The sequence below is a fragment of the Stegodyphus dumicola genome, chromosome 3 (assembly GCF_044657685.1).
Source record: "Stegodyphus dumicola isolate Sdum_Otavi_A_Nest chromosome 3, ASM4465768v1".
Taxonomy (NCBI): domain Eukaryota; kingdom Metazoa; phylum Arthropoda; class Arachnida; order Araneae; family Eresidae; genus Stegodyphus; species Stegodyphus dumicola.
Window position 1 is genome coordinate 194,741,416 of NC_140770.1, and position 21,729 is coordinate 194,763,144.

The following is a 21,729-nucleotide window of genomic DNA, read 5'->3' on the forward strand; positions in this document are numbered from 1 at the left end:
TCCTTTCGAATCACCCTCATCTCGTATTCTTTGCAGAGGAAACTTAGTTTATTTCTGGCTATGAAGTTTCCACTTCTTTACTTTAAAACACGAATGTTTATAAAATAAATGTTGCCTTTTAAAATATTACTCTTTTCGTACTGTTGGCATAAGAGACTTTTAGAAAACAGATTGTTGCGTGATGAAATCTGAAAACTATGTTTGTTGTTCAGACCAACGAGAAGACAAATATTACGAGAATCGTCCATGTAAATTCGAGCAAACGTCAGAAAAAATTCAGATGCGGATTTTCACTTATCTCTTCATTACCTTAAAGGGATTTGCAAAAGTATGTTTTGAAATTTAGAACATAATGTTTCTCAAAATATTTAATTTAATTATTTATGTATTTTCGTTTACGCTTGGTCTTTTTTATAAACTAGCTGCTTCTACGATAGCCGCCTGAGATAGATATTATAAGGAAGAAAATGCATATATAACGAATTTATGGAGTGCAGCTGATGTAATTTCATAAAAAAAAATATTTGCATTTTTAATCAGTTATGAATGAATTAAACATATTTTTTATGCAAATCAAATTAAAATTATGAAACCTATTATTAATAACTACGATTATTACTTTTAAATTGCTTACTTTATTAAGAGACAGATTAAAGTTAATTCATTTACTTTTTGTCGCATGGCAGTACACTGGCGGGTAAAATGAAAACGCTATTCTATTTCTCGCAGCGATAACGCATTGGTTTCAGATAGCCAAATGTATTGAAAGAGAAATAGTTGACTCTTTTCTGAATGACAACTCATTGGACGAATACATAAATACCTTATCTCGAACAGTGAAAACGTACGGCCTTCAAGTCAATGAGTTTGGTAATCAAACATTCACTAAAATCGTGCGAAATATAAAGTATATTAAAAAAAAAGAAAAAAAAAAAAAAAGATAATTCGAAATTTGGGCTTCGTGATGCACATGCTTGATGGAGGACTTTTATTTATTCAAAATTTGGTGCTTCTAGATGCAAAGAAAATAGTACATACATGCACACACGCATACAGGTTTTTCATTATTTAATAATTTATATTACATGATTAATGCATCATTATCATAGGAAGAATATTCTGTATTAGTTGTGATGCGTTCGATTATAAGAAAAACAAAACATACCTATGTCTTTTTCGATAGCGAATTCAGTGCTGCTCTCCCTGCGGATGTACGTTGATTTAAATACACCTTTAAATATGCTATCTGAATCATTAATTAATTAAGTTTGATCTACTCAGTATAAATATAAGTAAACTAGAAGTATTACGTCTATTCCCACTGTTGTTTAGTTTTGGGTGATGTTGACAGTATATGAGTAGCATAGTTGCCTACCAAATGCGAATACTTGATGTAAGAGAAACATAAATTTTAATGGTTGCTTTCCTTTGAGCTTTACAAAACAGATGAACGGAGTATGTTCAGCTTATGAAATGAAAGGGAAACATTTGATAAATAATAGGTGACTGGTGTAAACTACTGCGTTATGTGAGTACAGCCTACTTGGTAAATTATTTAGTTCGGTGTGTATTTGGCTTCGTAGCAAATGCTATCTAGGATCCTCCTATTCTAGTCTTCCACAAGTACATACCATGTCAGGATCACATTGCCGCATCATGCTGGAGAGAATGAAGGTTACTGACCCAACCGATAACCAGGACAAACCACACCAAGCATAGGCAAATTGGGAGGACACAAAGCCTTCACGCATTTCTTGGCTTCTAAAATGTGATATTTGTCCTTTTTAGCACTGCACTGATGCAAGGGGGAATATATGTTTTCCAATAAGATTATAATACTTAAAAAAAACCTTAAATGGGGGAAAAAACTAACAATAATTGATCGAGGCATTTCTCGTCATCATAGAAAAACACGATTTTGAATCATTCCAATAAATACAGATTATATTAGAACTAATGCGAAGTAGTAATGCAGAGCAAAAATGAAGAGCATTCCTTTCAGGTTCTATTTTTCTCTAAGTTTAGTTGAAAAATTAACAAGCATTATTTTAAAAACGCCCAACAGTTGTGCTATTCCATACAACAAAGGCTACACATTATAAACTGTTACATTAATTTAAAATGCACAGTAATGCATAGTGAAATAATTAGAACACTTACATCATGTCATGTATTTAACAAATTACTCTGCGTGTGGGCATTTTGCTGGTAACAAAACTATTTATAAGTAGTTAAAGAAGCTTTATCAAAGGCGTTTAAACGGAGTTGGAAAAACATTTGTCTGAAAACAATGCTCTTGCATTCTGATGAATTTAGATGCAAATAGCCCTCACGTGCCTTGCCGTTATTAAATGTTATTTTACAAATGCCAAATATTAGCGCCTAAGCCATTAGATTACTGGCTCTCCAGTACTTTTTAACAATGTCCACATACCAAGAAAGTGCATTACAATTATTTAAATTTTCAAAAATCATAGGCTGATGAGATTCACACAAAGTACAGTGTGGAGAATCCACCACTCCAATTTTGTAGAGGTGGTCTCGCAACAGTCATGTCCGGTCAGAAGTCTAAATAGAGCTACCGACGGCTTTCTTGGAAAATTGGGAATGAAGTCTCTTTGCCCAAAATTCACGAACTCTTATCCATAGCACGTTGAATCCTATCCTGCTCAAGAATTTGCCGTAATTAAATAAACATAACCTAATCAGTCTGACGAAATTAGAAATTTCATTGAGTAAAATAATACTCATAGACCATAAAGCCCAGGAATGGTTAGACGTTAACATAGCAATAAAGATGATGACAACTATTAATTATTTAACCCAATTAAAAGCAATAGTTCTTCAGAGCTACTTCATATAATAACTGATACAGAATAAGAATTAGAAAATAATCATATTCTCCCCTTGCATTCTACATATGCTCTATGCGTGTCCGTTGGTCATAATATAACATCTGATAGATGAAGTACTAGCTAATTTTTGCTAATTAAGCTAATTGTTAGATAATGAAAGTTTTTAAAAATTTTGGACGACATTAACATACTTACCTTCAGTTCTCTAAGAAATGAAAGGATAGGATACAAATGTCAACCAGCAGATCATACTACATTAAATATGGTTTGTGTGATATATTTATTTTGTGTCTTGCTGTTATTTCGCATCGATTTGTTAATGAATCGAAGTAATTCTTAGTTTGCTTTGAGTAAGCAGTGTTACGAGAATGAACTTAAACAATTTTAGTCTATTGCTATATTAATTTCATATAGAGAGGCCACACAGCTGAGCCAGTAACGAGAACCATAATTCGCAAAATATGCCAAAATTTTAAACATTTTCTATTAATCAATTTAGCACCTAAATCTAAACCTGCCAGGTGAATAGAATATTGGTACGGAATGCATAGAATTACTAATTAAGATTCATAAAATCACGTTAGAACGCAAAGTTATTAACAGCTACAACTATTGTAAAAGTTTCGAGAGAAATAAATATGTAATGCTTTACCAAATGCATTTCAAGCCCAAAGAGAAATTTTATGGCTAACATGCTAAGTGTTATAGATTCAGAACTCACAAGAGCTCTCCATTGTCGTATTACGATACTTTCTTATTCAGGAACACATCCCATTAATAACGGCAATTCAGTTGAAACTTTCTAAATACAATTAACAAATACGATTTAATGCAAATCTATCGTCGCTTGAAAGTTAATTGATTCTTTATTAATTTACTCGATTTAATATCGATTCAGGTCAAGGGTTTTCATTACTTGAGTCTTTAATTTTAAGTTAATATCTAATTAATCAAATTCTTTCACTTAAGTCGATTTTTATATACAGAGTGCAAATTTTTAATGAAAGTAGTGAAAGTGGCAGCAGTTATAGAGGAAAACAAAACACAAGAAATTTAAAGCATATGTTAATTTTTTTACTTGGAATAATTAATGCAATCTTTAACTCAATTTTGCTCTGATCACTATCAATTGAAATTCGTAATAGCTATGAAATAAAACACTGCACTACATATGTTGAAATACAGTGAGTAACTAAAAACAGAAACCTATTATGAAAATTTCTGAAATTTTCCGATAAAACTGTAATTCTCCGAAACAAATCCCTCACAAAATTATGTTTTAAAAGACTGAAAGAGTACAGTCCATTTCTTTCTTAAATTTTGCTTTATTTTCTTTAACACAATTCAAAGCATATTTCTTTGAGTTACTTAATTTTTTTTCAATTCGCAAATTCCATATCCTGGTAAACCTGCACATGAATAAAATATTGCAAGCTTCGCGCTCGAAGGAGTCAGTGAAATGACTGCACAGCTAAATCTTGAATAATTATTTTCCTATTTTAGTAAGTACAATCAATCTCCGTATGGCATTATTTTTGAGGAAGTATCTTCATGCCTGGAGAAGTAACTCCATAATTGGCATACCACTCGATCGAGGTATTATTTGTATTTGCATATTGAAAACTCGAAATTTATTAAATGCATGTATGTTTTAAATTAGTATGTAAGATTTAACGCTGTGTACTTTTAAGTTACAGTTGAAGTTAAAGAATCTTAAGAACTGATCAGCGAATAATCGCTTGAGTTGGTGAGATAGTGAACAACATGTAAGAAGGGCGAAATTACCATTTATTATTCCAATAAAGTTTAACAGAACTGTGTCTTGGAGTTTTACAATAAAGCCACCATTCGGGCTTGACCTTAAGAAACTAAGAAATATAACTTAACTAATCTTGACTAAGATATAGCCGAAGATATCAAGATTCTAGCCGAATTAGCCCCTTAAAGCTGAATAACGGCGAATCAAACAAGGGCCTAAGGTACGTCCGAACATAATAATAGCTTAAGAGAGAGTAGCATAAAAAGGCGTACGCGCGCTAGTCAGAATCACAGGTTCTCTCTCACGAGGTCAGAAGAACTTCACAGTTAAATACTTCTCATTTGCATTCAAACGCGATTCTAAAACTAGTTCTGGCCGAAAGTTTTAAGTTGATATTCAGGAAGACAGAAAGGAACTTTAACTCAAAATTTAACTGTTAGGTAAATTAATACAATCCTTAAAAGTACTGTTTACATCATAATTGTTTACGTAAAATCCTTACAAGTATTTTACATCATAATTGTTTACATAAATTTGTTTCAGACGTCAAACATAAATCTTCACATCTGCAAACTGTTTCCAAACATATTATTTTTGTAACTTTTATTTAAGAATATTTTTAGCTCTGTGAAAAATGTTCATTTAGTTTGATTGTTACGTTAAATTTTACCTACGTTAAGAGTGTTACCTTAATCTGCTGGTTGACTGTTTCATAGAACCTTTATTTAAATAATAATTCCCTCAAATTAAGAACTGTTGCTTAATTTAATTTTTTTTCGGTAATTAATGTAATTATTGAATTAATTTTAAGACACTTTAAATAAAAAAAATTAATTTTATATCAGTAAAATACTTCATTTAGAAGCTGGAATACAAGCTATTAAATCATATGTGACCATTACCAGTGGTATCTAGTAAGGAAACAGTTTCAACAAATTATTTCTTTCTTCTATTACATCGATTTTGTTCGATGTGTTCGATTTGCAGGAAAGGATTCTGTTTAGGCCTAATGCGTCTTTTCGAAGAAGTTAATATATCTATCCGTTACGCATTAATGCAGTAACTCCAAAGTTGAAACTTCATTTATTTTTGTCTACGACAAAATATACTATTATATTCTAATGATTATACGACAGTCATCTGTCAGCTAACACATTTCTAATGGCGAGATTAGAATTTCTGAAAGATTAACTATCAAATACATGCTAAAATATATTAATTTGGTGTTCTATAGTTCAATATGTCAGTTGATCGGTCTTGTTTTGTATCTGCCACAATTAGCTTGTGGTAGATACAAAACAAGTGTGTTCGTTTGAGTCTTACACCAGAGCAAAGCTGCTTGTGACTCTCAAGAGTAAATACCTGTTTATACTGTATCTAAACGTTTGGTTATATAGTCCTGTCAGTTTCTTATATACATTTGGATTATAATCCTTCACAAGAAACTAAGTGAAACATATGATGGTGCAAAACGTAATCAAGAATCATCTGCACCGTGTAGGTAAAATTCATTGAATATTTTGGATTTCATATATTCACATAAATTATTTTAATTCCAGATAGAACAAATTAAGAATAAATATTAGACAAATTATGACAGCATAGGTGTCAAAATTGAGTCAGCGAATAAGTCAGCAATATTTTAGCTGTCACAGTTTGTCCTGTGAGGATGCGCCGGTTGACACGCTAGATGAAACCTCTTCTAGTGGACATTCTTAAAATTAAACCATTATTTTAAATAATATTAATGGTAGTATTCCTTGCCTTCTGGTCTTCTTATCCTTATGCAATTGGTTTCGGATTTTAGTGTAAATCTATATTCATGTATGAAGTCTACGCTCAACTTTCCAGGAGCTTTTGAAATCAAATACTAACCAGATTCGTATAAATTTGGACTTGTTTTTGTAGCATAAACTAAGTCCAACTCCTAACAGACTGGAAGCGAATCATCGTAACGTCTGAGGTTAACGACACATATTTGAGAATGTTTAATAAAAAACTTTTTATTAAATCAGGACTTTGAGCATAAATGTACGACTAGTACTTGAAAATAGTCAAGCACTTGTGGCGATGTAATTTAAAGAAATAGTGGATTCAAATGGTGTTGCGTTAAGCTTGAGACGACAGGCAACAGAATTCTGCGCAATTCATTAATGTGTTAAAATTAACCAACAACGAAGACAAGAAATTTCACACTTTTTAATGCGAATAATATTAGTGATAATAATATTGATATCTTTAAACGACAAGCTTCAAACAAGCCTAGAAAAAGCTTATGTTAAGAATCATGAGGCCATCTCCACTGGCGTACAACTAATTGTTAAAGACAACCTTATTAAAAGTTTTTCTACAAGTTCTTATAATTGTCAAAGAATAAGCCTTTTAATTTATGCTTCAGTCTGTTGTTGCATAGTAAAATAAACGGCTTCAAAAGAGTTGCTAATTTAAATATTTATGTCTAAGAACACACCTACGACAGTATATTAAATTATGATATGTTCAACTGATACTTTTAGAACAAAACCTATTTTATTAATAAAAATTATTATGCAAATTTAATGATAAAAGAAACTTCTAACATCGTATATTATTTAAATTGTCCAGAATCTTTTAATTACCTCCAGAATACTGTTGTTTCTTTTTAATATAAAAAATTCTTTCCTGACGTTAAAGTTCTAAAAAAGCACAATTTTTGGTTCCCATTCAAAATGTCTTTGCAATTTACAGCTGTATATTATAAAATTATGTGTGTTTAGCAATTTACAGATATCTTCTGACCCCTTTCATCACCGTAATTAATTTAACAAAAAATATTTAACTTTCCTTCTACTATTCGATTTATTTTTACAAATATCCTGTTTCTATCACATTAATTCTGTAATTCTGTTCTGTTCACCTGTTAAAAATAATTAAAGCGGTCAAATTTGGCAACCTTACCATGTATAATCACATATGACTAATACTGAGAAAGAATAGTCAAAATTAACTTCGATGAAGTAGTTATTAATATTATTTTATAAGTTTCAACTAATTTCGTTCCTTCATTAAAATTAGCTTATTATTCATGACCTGTTGTTCTTTCATATTCAGCTATCCATAAGGGAATGTCTGCCTGTATATCTACTTACTTAGCCAAGATAGGAACTTTGCAGGAAAACTTCAATACAGCAAGCAGTTCATTAAAAACTCTTAATTTTCTTACAAGGAAAATATCAGCAACGAAATCGCTGTGAAATTTTCAGGAATGAATAATCATAAAAACAAAATAACAGGCGTGACGTTAGCCATTTGAAAATCACACACAGTCTTCGGAAAGGATGTATAAAGTGGGGCAATTCCTCGCGTTATTTTCAGCCACGTATTTTTAAACGTAATGTATATTGGATGTATGAAGAATTCCGCTCTCAGCAAGATTACATTCTCAGTCGCGGAAGTCTGAGAATACCTTTGACATACTTCTCTCCAAAGCTCGGATATATGGTGTGAGATCTCAGTTTAGTGAACAAAGGTAATTCGTTCACTAGAGCTGGTAATGACTCATAGAAGCGTTGCCCATGTTACAAACAGTAAAGTTTATGCCGGGAAGAAGTGTTCAAGAGCTTATGAATTGGATTTGACGTCAGAAATGTGCAACGAGATAACTACTTCTTTGAACCACTTCTAAAATTCCGTTATAAACCGTAGTCTCATATTACACGATTTGCTAAATTTAATGTGAATGCGATAGTGAATCCGTATTCCTCTACATCCATTTACACTGCTGTCTCAACAACCCTTAGAGTTTCCGAAATTTTCTCGATAACTTTTTTTTTTTTTTTTTTTTTTTTTTTTTTTTGTGCAGCTGGCTAATTTGAAATTTCATGCTATGATAATCGAAATAATTCCATAGAAGAGTGCTTGTCTTTATAAGGAAAATTACTACGGCGTTCAGAATTTCTATGTCTCGCCGTCCTTATTATTTGCACACTGACATTAAGATTATAAGATATTTGATTAGTTACATAACATAATTATCAATCTCCAACACTGCTTGCTAGCAGCCGAAAAGGCTCGTGCTCCATTTTATACTATATAAATAACTGTCACTCGACTAGCATGAGTCTTAATGTGCAGTAACCTCGTAATTCACAGATACATTATGTTTGCCACCCTATATACTCAAATACTGCATGCATGAGTCCAGCTTATGAATGAAGTGCATATCGGTGCATATCAGTACATATCAGTCATATCAGTGTCTGAAGTGAATATCATTGTATCATTTCCCTTTTTGGAGTTGCGGACCATCCTTCGTCGTTGTTGTTTCATTTACATGTTTATTGACCGGTGAATAGTTCGTGGTGATAGTTGACATGAGTTTCGAAAATTCCCCTAATGATTGTTAAAGCAAGCTGATTTTAGGGCATATATATCCTCAATCAAATTCAAAGAACTATGAGGGTGAGCCTAAAGGATGGTGTGTGAAACTGGAATCTGAAAATTTCCTGGCAACACGTTTATTTTTCTCTGAGCTTCACACATGCTTATCGTTCATTCTTATTATCCTGTGCTAATCACATGTATTCACAGATCCTTCTAATTACACTCTTCCCCGTAAAAGATGCCCAGGTATGCACTTCAGAAATACATAGTGTACACAGAAATCTAAAAATGTCTGATTTAAATTCAATGATACTAAATTACTTGCAATTAAACAAAAAGAAAACGTTCACTAATTTTCCCTTATCTATATTTAAATTACCAAATTTATTGAATCAATCCCTGAATACCATCCCGCTATGGTTATCGCGTCAATAATTCAGCACCTTTGTATATCTCAACCTCTTACCTATAAAGCTTATTCAGACTTTCTTATCTGAATTCTGATTTTTTCATCCTTCTGATTTGAACTTTTATTTCGTCATTATTTTCAAGTACAGGACACCACAAAATTTAAAAAATGTTTCTCCAGACAAATGTATAAGGGAGTTTTCTTCTTCTTTAATTTCGCAGTTTCATTGGAAGCCCATTAGGCTAAGAGCTGGAAGGTCCAGATTGCGAATCCTGGCGAATGCCTCTTTGATTATCTGACTTTCCCTGCTCAAAAAGATAATTCGATATGACTCTGCAAATGACGCCTAAACCACATCTTAGTGGATAATAATTCGTCAGCACTTGGATTTAGCAACTGAGTCTCAGCTTTCCCTGTTATTCAAATGGGTCTATAACCTAAAGTATTTTTGTTCTTCCTTACCGCTTAGCTATATGTTGTAACTAGAAGCATATCCGGCTAGCAATTGGAAGGTATGGAGTTAGAATCCCAACTTAGATATCATGCGAGACAATGAAAGGACGTAAATTGCTTCACTGGTTTCCTACTTTCTTCCACAGCTTCCTACAGAAAAGTAGAGACTTGAAGGACAATTTCAGCGAATTGAATTCAAAACGAAAAATTTACTTATATCTCTTAAAATATTGCTCTTTACCTAAATTCCTTACTATTCAAAACAAAAAATATCTTGCTTTTACTGTATCAAAAATCAGTTTACGTTAAATCAAGGCTTATGCAAATATTAAGAAGGACGTTCTCTTTCTTATACAGGTATATTGAAGCTGGAGGAGAAAGGTTTAATGTGGCAGTTTCTAAGCTTTTATACTTATTCTAGTCTTTTAGCTAAGTACTCTGTTGTTATTTAAGTAATAATTCTAACGTAGATCTTTTCCTGAATTAAAAAAATTTGATGTCTGCACCACATGAATTCCTTGCATGGAATATAAAATTATATGCATTTTGTCTTGCATTTCATTTAACCTTATTGGATTGAATTAAACCTACTTCGCGACAGCGCATAAACCAGAATAGAAAAAACGCACTCTTTAAAATTCACTATATTTGTTTACCATAGCGATACTCTGGCCCTAGGTTCATTTAACAGAGCTACATTTCAATAATTTTTTAACTCACAATGCACAAAATTTATATTATCTCGATAATTATCTAATCTTTGCGACATATTCTATTGAAACACTATAATAAATCTAAAACGATGTATAAAAAATTAAGAAAGAACAACAACAACAAAAAAAGTTTTTCACAGAACGATTCAGTATTTCTCATTCAATTAATTCAGTTCTCACTTCGCGACAAGGCAAACAAAAATACATAAAAACTCAAAATGCCTGTATTGAAAATTATGAAGTAAATCTTAAACACTTATTTCCTCGAATAAATTCCAGAACGTATTAAGCATGATTTAATTGGCAATAATAAAAGAAGGAGTTATCTTTGTTATTGCGAAGCTTACTTTATTTAGATTGGCAACAAATCTACTATTTTGTTGTTTCAAATGTAAACAAGCAATTCCCGACATGGCAAAAATTATTAGGCTTAGACAACTTTTCAATTGTTGATAATTCTAAACATATTGCATACAGATGTGCTAAAGGCATAAAACCTTTAACCGGAAGATAAGAACAGCATAATTCAATCATTTTTAAAGAAAAAAATGTGCAATTTACAAACATATAAGAAACTGAGATCACTGAGCCGAGTAACAGAGGGGTTATATATATACATACATTTATATACTTTTGGTGCGGCCGACTGTAACCAAAATACGAAGTGCACATCTACATGTTATAGCAGTTCTATATAAAAAATGTCAACGTTCTGAGGCTACTAGTTTTTGAATTATGCGAGATACATTCATACCTACGCACAGACGCCACGAAAAATTCTTTTCAGAATTCATTTTAATTTAGTTTTACAATTTTTTTGGGGAAAAATCCTTTATTCTGTCCTTACGTACAGATGTCATGCAAAACCATCATTAAATTGCATTTAATAGGGGTAAAAATAGATATTTGCGTTAAAATATGCTGCCTGAAGCATTTCGCGATTACAATACTTCCTTTTTACTACGTACAAGGAAGTAAAAAGGGCATGGCATGTTCATAAAATGAAAAATGATGAGATCATTACTCTCGCGAAAAGGTGTTACTGACTGCAGTTACTTTTGTTTGATATCAAGGCCATGTTTTGCATTCAGGGTTTTAATAAAACTTAAATTGAACGTAATATAGAAGAAGAAAGATATTTAACTCCTTAAAGCTACCATTAATTGTAGAATTAGATCACGAATTGGATGATTTAAAAAGATCGTTAAATCTAGGATTTACGAAACGAATTCGGAAATATTCTAAATGATTTTCATCTAAAAATTATATTAAAATAAAGTGCAAATGATGTATAAATGAACTTATTGTTTCTTTCTTTCTCCACTTTGCATTTTGCATTAAATGAGGAAACAAAATTAAACCTATTTGACCTTTACATCAAAGTCACGCATTTTAAACATCCCAGTATTGACATATTATTAAGGTCTGATACCTGTACTTTTATAAATCTAATTATTTGTTAAATAACACGAGATATAACTCGTTAAACGTGAAATAATTTATATAATTTAATAACTAAATGCCTTATTTCATATCTAGCGATAAATGTCTTTAACTAAATTATTATTAAATTTTAAACAAACAAAATGTAAAATCTTTCCAAACTTTTAATACATAAATATTTCCTTAAAATATAATCCACTTAAATAGTCTACCAGACATGCTTTTCTAAGGCAGTTTTGAATTTAATTCTATAAACTGCCGAAAGATTTATTAAAGTAAATAATACGGTAAGGTGATCATTTAGCTTATAAAATAGCGCTATATTAAACCTGAAGGCAAATGTTTTGGAATGTAAAGTAGTGATAAAGTAAAACTATATCCATAATGTTTAACTGTTTACATATTCAAGAAACGGACGTTGCACACATAACGTATATATGGAAGCTCATTTCAGTACTGAAATGATATATTTGCATAATTCATCCATATCGTTAACAGCATAGTGATTTCAAAGAATACGTAAGGGATCAGTATATGAATTACACTTTAGTGGTTTTACAACAATAAGGATAAGAAGAATGATAGCAATCATAAAAACTTACATTTCCAAAAGGTTACGTAATATAGGTTTTGCGATAATTATTTTATCATTGGATATTTATACATTACTCAAATATACATTCAAAAAACTGTATGAATATTTAAAAGCCATCAACTAATACAGTAATATCATTCTATGAATATCTAAATTTATTTTTAACAGCATTTAAGAATCTTTATTTTAATTTATTGAATTTGATTTATAAGATAGTAACAGCTATCTAGGGCTTACTCTAATATTAACTAGCTCAAGATTAATTTTTCATGCTGTTTAAAGTTATCGGAAGAGATTTCATCACTAACTTAACTAAATTCTACAAGCATTACAGACACAGTAATCATTTTAAATATAAATTCATTCTATCTCACCATGTGTGACGATCAAACTAAAAATATTACAAAACAGACTTACCAGTTGCCTGGACCTGAATGGAAACACAACGTTCTCCGTTAAATTTCTTGCACGGTAGAGAGCATTAATCGAACTATTCGAAACTAATCTAATTAATCAAACTAAGCTCTTGCTGATGGTTTCCAGGAATTAACACGAGGAGAACCAGAAGTTACCTGTGTTCTTGGTTATTTCCCATCCAAGACGCTCACTCGTTGGTTGACTCGTTGTTGACCATCGTCTACCTTGTGATCTTGTTTGGTTGCCCTGCAGATGCGCCTCCATCTCATTAGGAGTACGTTCAAGATCTCCTGACACGGTTTGAAGTGATATGCAATTTTGCACGAGACTGAGTCAATGAGTACGGAGGAGATGAAGACGCGATACGGCACAAGAACTACAAGACGTCGATTCAAAGAAGGTGACATGGAGTGGTTATGGAATCTGATTCGATGAAATTGACTTTATCCTGAACTACAGTCATCCTAGGACGTTCCCTACACAGTAATAATAGGTTAAATGTAATAGGTTATATTTCGGATTCGTAAGTCATAAAATTCCAAGTCTAAATTCGTACATTAGGACAAGCTAGCCATTAGGACTTTGGCCACAGTACCAATTCCCCAGCGTGTGTATAATGTAAGAAATAAACTAAGACCACGATCCAATTTGTTTATAAATTTGTAAATTCCTGCATTTAATTATTTATTTAGTATTTGATTTGTGGCATGTTATTTAATGAACGTATTGTTTTAGTATTGCATTCTTTTCTCTTAGTTGTAAGTATGGCTTCCTTTTCATGGAATGTATTGCCAGGGACATTGGCGGGCAGGAGTGTAATGTTACATATTTTTATACGTCTTAATACGTTTAGCGAAATTGTATGTGAAATTTTAAGTATCCTTTTTATATAATATAATATAAAATGACTGAAAAATTGCGAAAGTCTGCCGGAAATATAAGGCTACAAGGGCAGATCTATTTGACATCTAGTAAATGGCTATATAGCCAGTTTAGCGAGAAATCCAATATCAAAATATCGTGAATTTAACGAGAAACCCACAGACTCACTGTTAAGTTTATGATGAGCACATTTTTTGTACACTACTCGACATGCAAATATGCAAAATTGAGTATATGGATATTTTCTATTAAACACATGGACGATCTTAATTTGTCTCTTAAAAGTAGGTCTTGATTCCTTGGATGTTTTCAGCTCATTATCAGGCGTTTACCTTGGTTCCCACATCAATATTTCCATAGTGAACAAGGATATGAACACAGTTTTTAAGAAATTTCTCGCTGAAATCCATTTATCATCCGTCATCTTATCCACTAGAAAACTTTGGTCAAAACTTAAGAGGACTTATTTCGGAATCCAAGGAAAGAACATTATACTTCCAAAATAGGTATTAAGATTCAACCATAAATTAACACAGAACGTTTACTTTGCTTTCACGCAGATTTCCGGAATAGGAAGTCGTGGTTAGACTTTTGGATTTCGCGGCGCATACTGTACAGATACATACATAAATCTGCAAAGAGAGATTTTCATTCAATTTATTGAAAACGTATGTATTAACAGCAACTAATAAGTATGCGAAACGTTAAACTGAGGTGAAGTGCCTTTGATTTGCTACGCATCCTTATTCTCATGCGTAGGTTCAAAGACTCCTTAAAATGTAAACTTGTAATTGTAAAATGCAGAGTATTAATAGTTGTAAAGAACTCAGAATATATGTGCCTCATACAAATTAAAGAGATTTATTGTATTCAACTCTTTATTAATTTTGAGTTGTAAACAGATAATGGTCGGTTAACTCTATTGTTCTGCTAAGACATATATTTTGTCATTGTAATCGCTGAAGCTGTTACTAACATTTAGTTGATTGAATTGTGTGTATTTTAGTATTAGTATGAGCTGATAAATCAGCGGGTTATTACACTGAAGTGACAAAAATCATGGGATACCTCCTCATATTTTGTCGGTCCTCCTTTTGCCGGGCGAAGTGCAGCAACTCGACGTAGCATGGACTCAACAAGTCGTTGGAAGTCCCCTGCAGGAATATTGAGCCATGCTGCCTCTATAGAGGTCCATAATTGTTAAAGTGTTGACGGTGCAGGGTTTTGGGCCAGAACTGACTTCTTGATGATAAAGATAAGATTCCCATAAATGTTCGACGGGATTCATATCGGGCGATCTAGGTGGCCAGATTATTCGCTGGAATTGTCCAGAATGTTCTTCTAACCAATCGCGAACGATTGTGGCCCGGTGACATGGCGCATTGTTATCCATAAAAATCCCATCGTTGTTTGAGTACGTGAAGTCCATGAATGGTTGTAAGTGATCTCCAAGTAGCTGAAGGTATCAATTTCCAGTCAATGATCGGTTCAGTTGCACCAGAGGACCGAGTCCATGCCATTAAAAACAGCCCAGACCACTATGGAACCACCCCCAGCTTGAACAGTGCCTTGTTGACAACTTGGGTCCATGGCTTCGTGGGGTCTGCACCACACTCGAACCCTACCATCAGTTCTTACCAACTGAAATCGTGACTCATCTGACAAAGCCACGGTTTTCCATTCGTTTAGGAACCAACCGATATGCTCACGAGTCCACGAGAGTCGCTGCAGGCGATGTCGTGCTGTCAGTAAAGGCACTCGAATCGGTCTTCTGCTGGCATAACCCAAGGAAGACAAATTTCGCCGCACTGTCCTATCGGACACGTCTCTCGTACGTCCCATATTGATTTCTGCGGTTATTTGTGAACATTGACAACTCTACGCAGATGTCGCTTGTCTAGGTCGTTAAGTGCAGGTGGTCGGACACTTCGCTGTCCATGGTGGGATGTTATGCCTGAAATTAGATACTCTCGGTACACTCTTGACACTGTGGATCTCGGAATGTTGAATTCCCTAACGATATCCGAAATGGAATGACCCATGCATCTAGCTTCAACTACCATTCCGCGTTCAAAGTCTGTTAATTCTCGTCGTGCGGCCATAATCACGTCAAAGCCTCTTCACATGAATAACTTGAACACGAATGAAAGCCCTGCCAAAGCACTTCGCTTTTATACATTTTCTACGCGATACTACTGCCATCTGTATATTTGCATATTGCTATCCCATGACTTTTGTCACTTCAGTGTATATTGTCTCCAATAAAGATTCGTAAGTAATTTTTTTAGTTTAAAAGTAGGTGAATATTGCAGATATAAATAAATACATCTGAATTTAATTAATCACATTTAAGCAACATTTAGCAACCATTTCAAACCTAAATGGGTCATGCGTCATTTGTACACCTGGTGTATACCCGACTTCAAATTTTCCATTATGTATGGCTGAATTTTATACTTTATTTGTGGTAATATTAAAGTGTTTTTTAGAAAGAAGTGCATAATTAAATATCGGTTGGACTGGTAGACATAAATAAATTATTTGAGCATTTATTTTATTTAATGGGTATGTTAATCAGGAACCATCGTTTTACAGTCAGCTATTCAAATGAAATTTAACCACGCAAACATTTTCGGACTTCTATTTCTTCTTATTTCATTGAGGTACCTTTAATGAATTTCAGAATTCTTTATTACTAATTATATATTGAACTTCCTTTCACAACTTCTGTTTTAAATATTTCCAAGCATACGATCAGTAACATAAGCTAATCTTCTGATTATTTAAAGATAAAAACTGAGTTAATTTGAAGAATAAGAATAACATAAATGAATTTTATACAAGAATATATAATAACACCTGCCGTGGAAATGGCATCATGCTAAATAGTAGAACATTAGTAAAACTATTATGTAATGAAAGGTAAATATTTGAACATAAAATGCATTTCAGACGCTTATTAAATATTTATACTTATTGAATTTATGACGAAGAACTGAAAGCTTACAATGCTAGATTCCTTTCTCAGATAAACATTCCATTTCCTTATCAAATTAGTAAATAAAAATGTAGTATAGTTCAGAATTTAAAAAGACAAAAGTATAAAAAAGAAGCAATGCTCTCCATCGCTACTTTGGAAACAAATTAAATTAAACTTTGATACACAGTTTGATTCCTAGTATATACCTTTCCACGGTGCAAAAAATGAAGAAAATGTAGGCTGAAAAATAAAGGTTTATTTTTTTTTTTTGTTACTGTTTTGGGAGATTTTTAAGGTATACGTATGTGAAAAAAGTAAACGGAAAACATAAAAATGCTTTTAAAAGAAGTATTTCTGGAACTCCTTTTATTTAAAGAAGTAAGAATACAAATTAGCTATAAAAGTGCTGAGTTAATTCAATTACTTATTGCTCCTGTATACATGTATGCATTTTCTTTGGTGGTAAATTAATTATATTTGCCGAAATTAGTGACACTATAATAAGTTAGTAATATGATTTGAAAAAGTTTTCATTTTAAAATTTACTGAGAATAGTGTTTTTTTTTATTTAATAATTAGAGAAATAGGAAATTTCAAGGGAGTTGTTTCTTCTAAAATTGTTTTTCTCGGGAGAGTTTTTATTTTAATGACTCATATAATGAAAGTTTTGTATTTAAAAAAAAATAGCTTCAAAATTTAAAATAAATCAAAATATATTCTTGAAAAACTTTTTAACAATATTTTATCTCATGGTAGGAACTGCATTATTAAACCCAGAGTATCGCAATAATACTAAAACAATATAGCATTCGAAGCACTAGTGGCGTTCGCCCCTAGGGATTTTCGGCGAGATACATATCGAGAAGACATGGACGAGATCCAAAACAACGAATAATGATCGTTATTTGGCATTTTCCGCACGGCGACGCAGGATTGCTACAGCCTCACAACTCCTACGTGAACTGGATGCTACCAATGGAGCCTGATTTTCACTCTCTCCAATTGCCCAAAGTCTTCATGAGGTAGGATGTCAGATAACCGGCTGTTTACGTTACGCTCACTGAAGCACATTTGAAAGCGCGTTTAGCATAGTATAGATTAAATGCATCTTGGACCAGACTTCAGTAAAGTACCACCGTTTTACAGATAATTGGAGATATGATATATCATTCATCCTCATCGGGAAAAAGGATCATTAGAGTAGTGCAGTAGTGGAAGTGTAATGGTGCGGATAGGCAATATGGTAGACGGCCTCATGTGTTTGGCAAAGGGATTTCTGGCTGCTGTTACGCATACAAACACAGATGTAGAGATCTTTGGTCGAATTTCGTGGGGCGCAGTTGGTTCTGTATTTTTTAGGGACGACAACGCTAATTCATGTAGGGCTCAACTGGTCATCAATTATCTGAAATTTGAGGATACTAACCTCTTGGACTGATCTGCCAGACCACCCTATCTTTGCCTCAAAATCTGGGATCCCCTTGGTAGAACAATTTCATCTCGCCAACTCCTCCGAGAGCCTTTCCAGAGTTGGAAACTGCCATGTTGCAGGACTGGGATTGACTGCCACAGGAAACTCCTCCTCAAGTATCTCCTGCTCAGTACGTACCATCACGCTTTTCCACCTATCTGGCTGTGAGAGGCTACCGTACCCCATATTAGACATGCTCGACATCACAAAGCGGATTCTGGACATACCTGCACTATGATATTTATCGTTGGCCATGCTTACATAAAATGATTTTTGAATGGCATGTCTCTTCCTCTGTTATAAATGTTTATTCATACTAAATTTCATTAAAATATCTCCATTAGCTTTTCGGAAGTTTGATATAATGTGAAAATTCTATTAATTTTGATCACAAGTGCGTGACATTGCTGTCCTTGCTTTTCACAGAATTTCAGTTTTTTTTATATCTTTTTTCTAATTCGTCATATTTCTCAGTTTTATTTTATTGATTGGTCAGTTGTATAATGTGTCATATTAGATCTACATTGTTACGTAGAATAAACGGAAAAATTATTTTACATTTAACTATCTTTTAAGCTGACTACTTGGTGCCGTGACAAAAAAAAAAAAAAAAAAACTCAAATGAAACAAAAATTCAATTTATAATAATCAAAGATCAATCGAATAAACAATCGTATATCATATCTTATCAATCGTATAGTGGTATTGGTTTAGTACAATAGGGCACGTTGTGAAGCCCACTAGGGGAAAATCAATAACCCCAATTAAATAAAATTCCATGTTTCTTAAAAGCTTCTCGGCTCAAACAAATGGTGGGACATGACAGACCACTGTAAATTAACACACAAAATAAATACACAAATGCAATTAAACTTTAAACACACATTTATTAATTTCCAGAATATTATTATATTACTAAATGATGGATAACTGATCAGTAATCCTACCACATATTTTACTATGAAAAGTAACACATAATATCACATGCAATTACAGCTTACAAAAATTAGTGTACCTTAAGATGAAAAATAACACATATCTCATTTCGAAGTTAACATACTATTTTGACATTCAATAGCTCACTAATTAAGCTGGTAAAACAAATCTTTAAACATTCCTTTACAGACTTTAAATTAATTGGTCATTATTCAAAATATTCTAATCATTTAGTAGTTTACATATATAAAATAAATAATTTTCGTTTAAGTAATTTGAAAAGATAGAGAGGTAGACAAATTTAAAAATCACTCAAAGATTGAAGACAGTTTTTCCGGATTGAAGGATCTTAGTGTCCAATCCACTTGGAAATGAGCTAAAACAATTTTGTTTTCAAAACACTTCCAGAAGCGTCCATTGATTCAGGAACAACTTTAAATATGTCCATTAAGTGAGAGACAATTTCCGAACAGAAAGATCTTTAGTGTCCACTCTTTTTTCTGTCAAAACACTTTCGGAAGCGTCCATTGATCTCAGGAACAAGGGGAGCATGATACCTTCTTCTGGAACAAATCTGCATCTCATGACAAATTTCTTCAACTGGAATGTCTCAAACATGACTATTCAAGTTCTCCGAAATACACGATGAAACGGTAAAATCAAATTTTGCGTAGAGAACTTTCTCCGTTCGAAGAAATTCTCATCAGCCGGAAAGCGGCGAGAGACCACGCCTCAGACCGAGGCGCAAGCCCCCCGCAGGAGGTCAAGCCCAAGCGCACTTTTTCTTTTACTGCCTTACATTTTCGGAACTCAAATGTCTCTAAATCCGACGCAATAGCCGGCGCTCGCGAGAGCAAGACCCGCAAGGGGTCAAGCCCCCACTATTTTCTCCTCTTACTCTTAGCTTGAAAATCAAAATCAGCCTGGTGCAAGCACCCAGGAAATCTCGGTTTACCTCACCAAGAAACGCCTCAAAATCACTATTGGCTCAAACAACACTAAAATTAAAAATTTAACCAATCTTAAGGACACTTAGACTCATTCTACCCAACTAGAAAAAAGGTAATAAATAGCCACTAAAATTCTCAAAAATTCAGAACTTTCTACAAGATGACAGACCCTTTCTTTCCCACGCAACAGAAGAATGTTTCCAACCTATAACTCTGTCAAAAAACGCCGCCCCTTAGAAATATTCGCCTCTGAACGAGCAAAACACGTGTTTTCAACCCCCGCGAAAAGAGGAAAATGCAGCTGGGCAGTGACCTCTATCCTCCAAAGAAGCCGACTCGTGAGAAACGGAAATACACCCGCGCCCTTTCAACTGTAACACATATTCTGTCAAACTTAAAAGAGCTTTGCCCTTAAGGTTTAACAATATTAAATATTATACATTTATTTTTAAATAAGAACAATACAAATTCATTAAACACAGTAAAAGAATATAATTACTAAAAATATCTTATGCACAGTAAAATAACACGGAATAATTATACACAACAAAAAATACATAAGAATTTTCCATAACAACATAAGATTAATTCCTCTCATTAAATATTTTCATTTTTTGACATTAGGCTGCAAATTTTTATGTAATATATATATATATATATATATATATATATATATATATATATATATATATATATATATAGATTATATACTTAGATATAAAATTTATATATATATTTTCACTTACTGTAGCCTGAATGCCCTTTAAGAAGCTATACATAATTTCGATTTCTATTATATTTTATTAAACTTGCATTATCGCTTTATTATACTTCTTTCCCAATGTTGCGCGCATTTCATTACTAGCGTCGGCGCATGCGTCTTGAGCTCTTAGAGTTTTGTGACATCAGATTGTGAGCTAAGAGCGTGTGAGAGAATTCGTTGCTTCGAGTGGCCATGAACTATGTAAATTAATGAGAATTAAAGTGAGATATATTACAGTCCATTGTTCCTGAGTTTATTGAATTATAGTGTAGTGCCTGTGCAAAACATCGTGGTCCGTCATGGGCCAGAGATCTATGGATTAAGAGTTATTTACAAGTAACAAGTAAGTCAGCAGTTTCGATTTAAGAATAAAGTGCCATTTTGTTATTTTGAGATACTGTGTAAGAGTTTTGAGAAAATTTATATACTGTGTTACTGTGTTTAAGTAATTGAGAAGAATTACTTATTATCTTGTGTTATTTCACTAAGAGTACAATGTTGATAAAAGGTGCACTTAAAGAGGATTTAAAGCTATTGGCTTTAGAACTCAATATAGAGTTAAGTGAAAAGATAACTGTTACAGATTTAAATTTAGCGATTAAAAGTAGTGAAGCTTTTAAATCCGATCCAAATTCGGTAATAGAGTTGGGTAATTCCATAGTAGAGCATCGTAAATCTGAAGAAGCTAAAGTATTACAGTTAGAACAAATTAAATTAGAGAGATGTAAAACAGAACTGGAA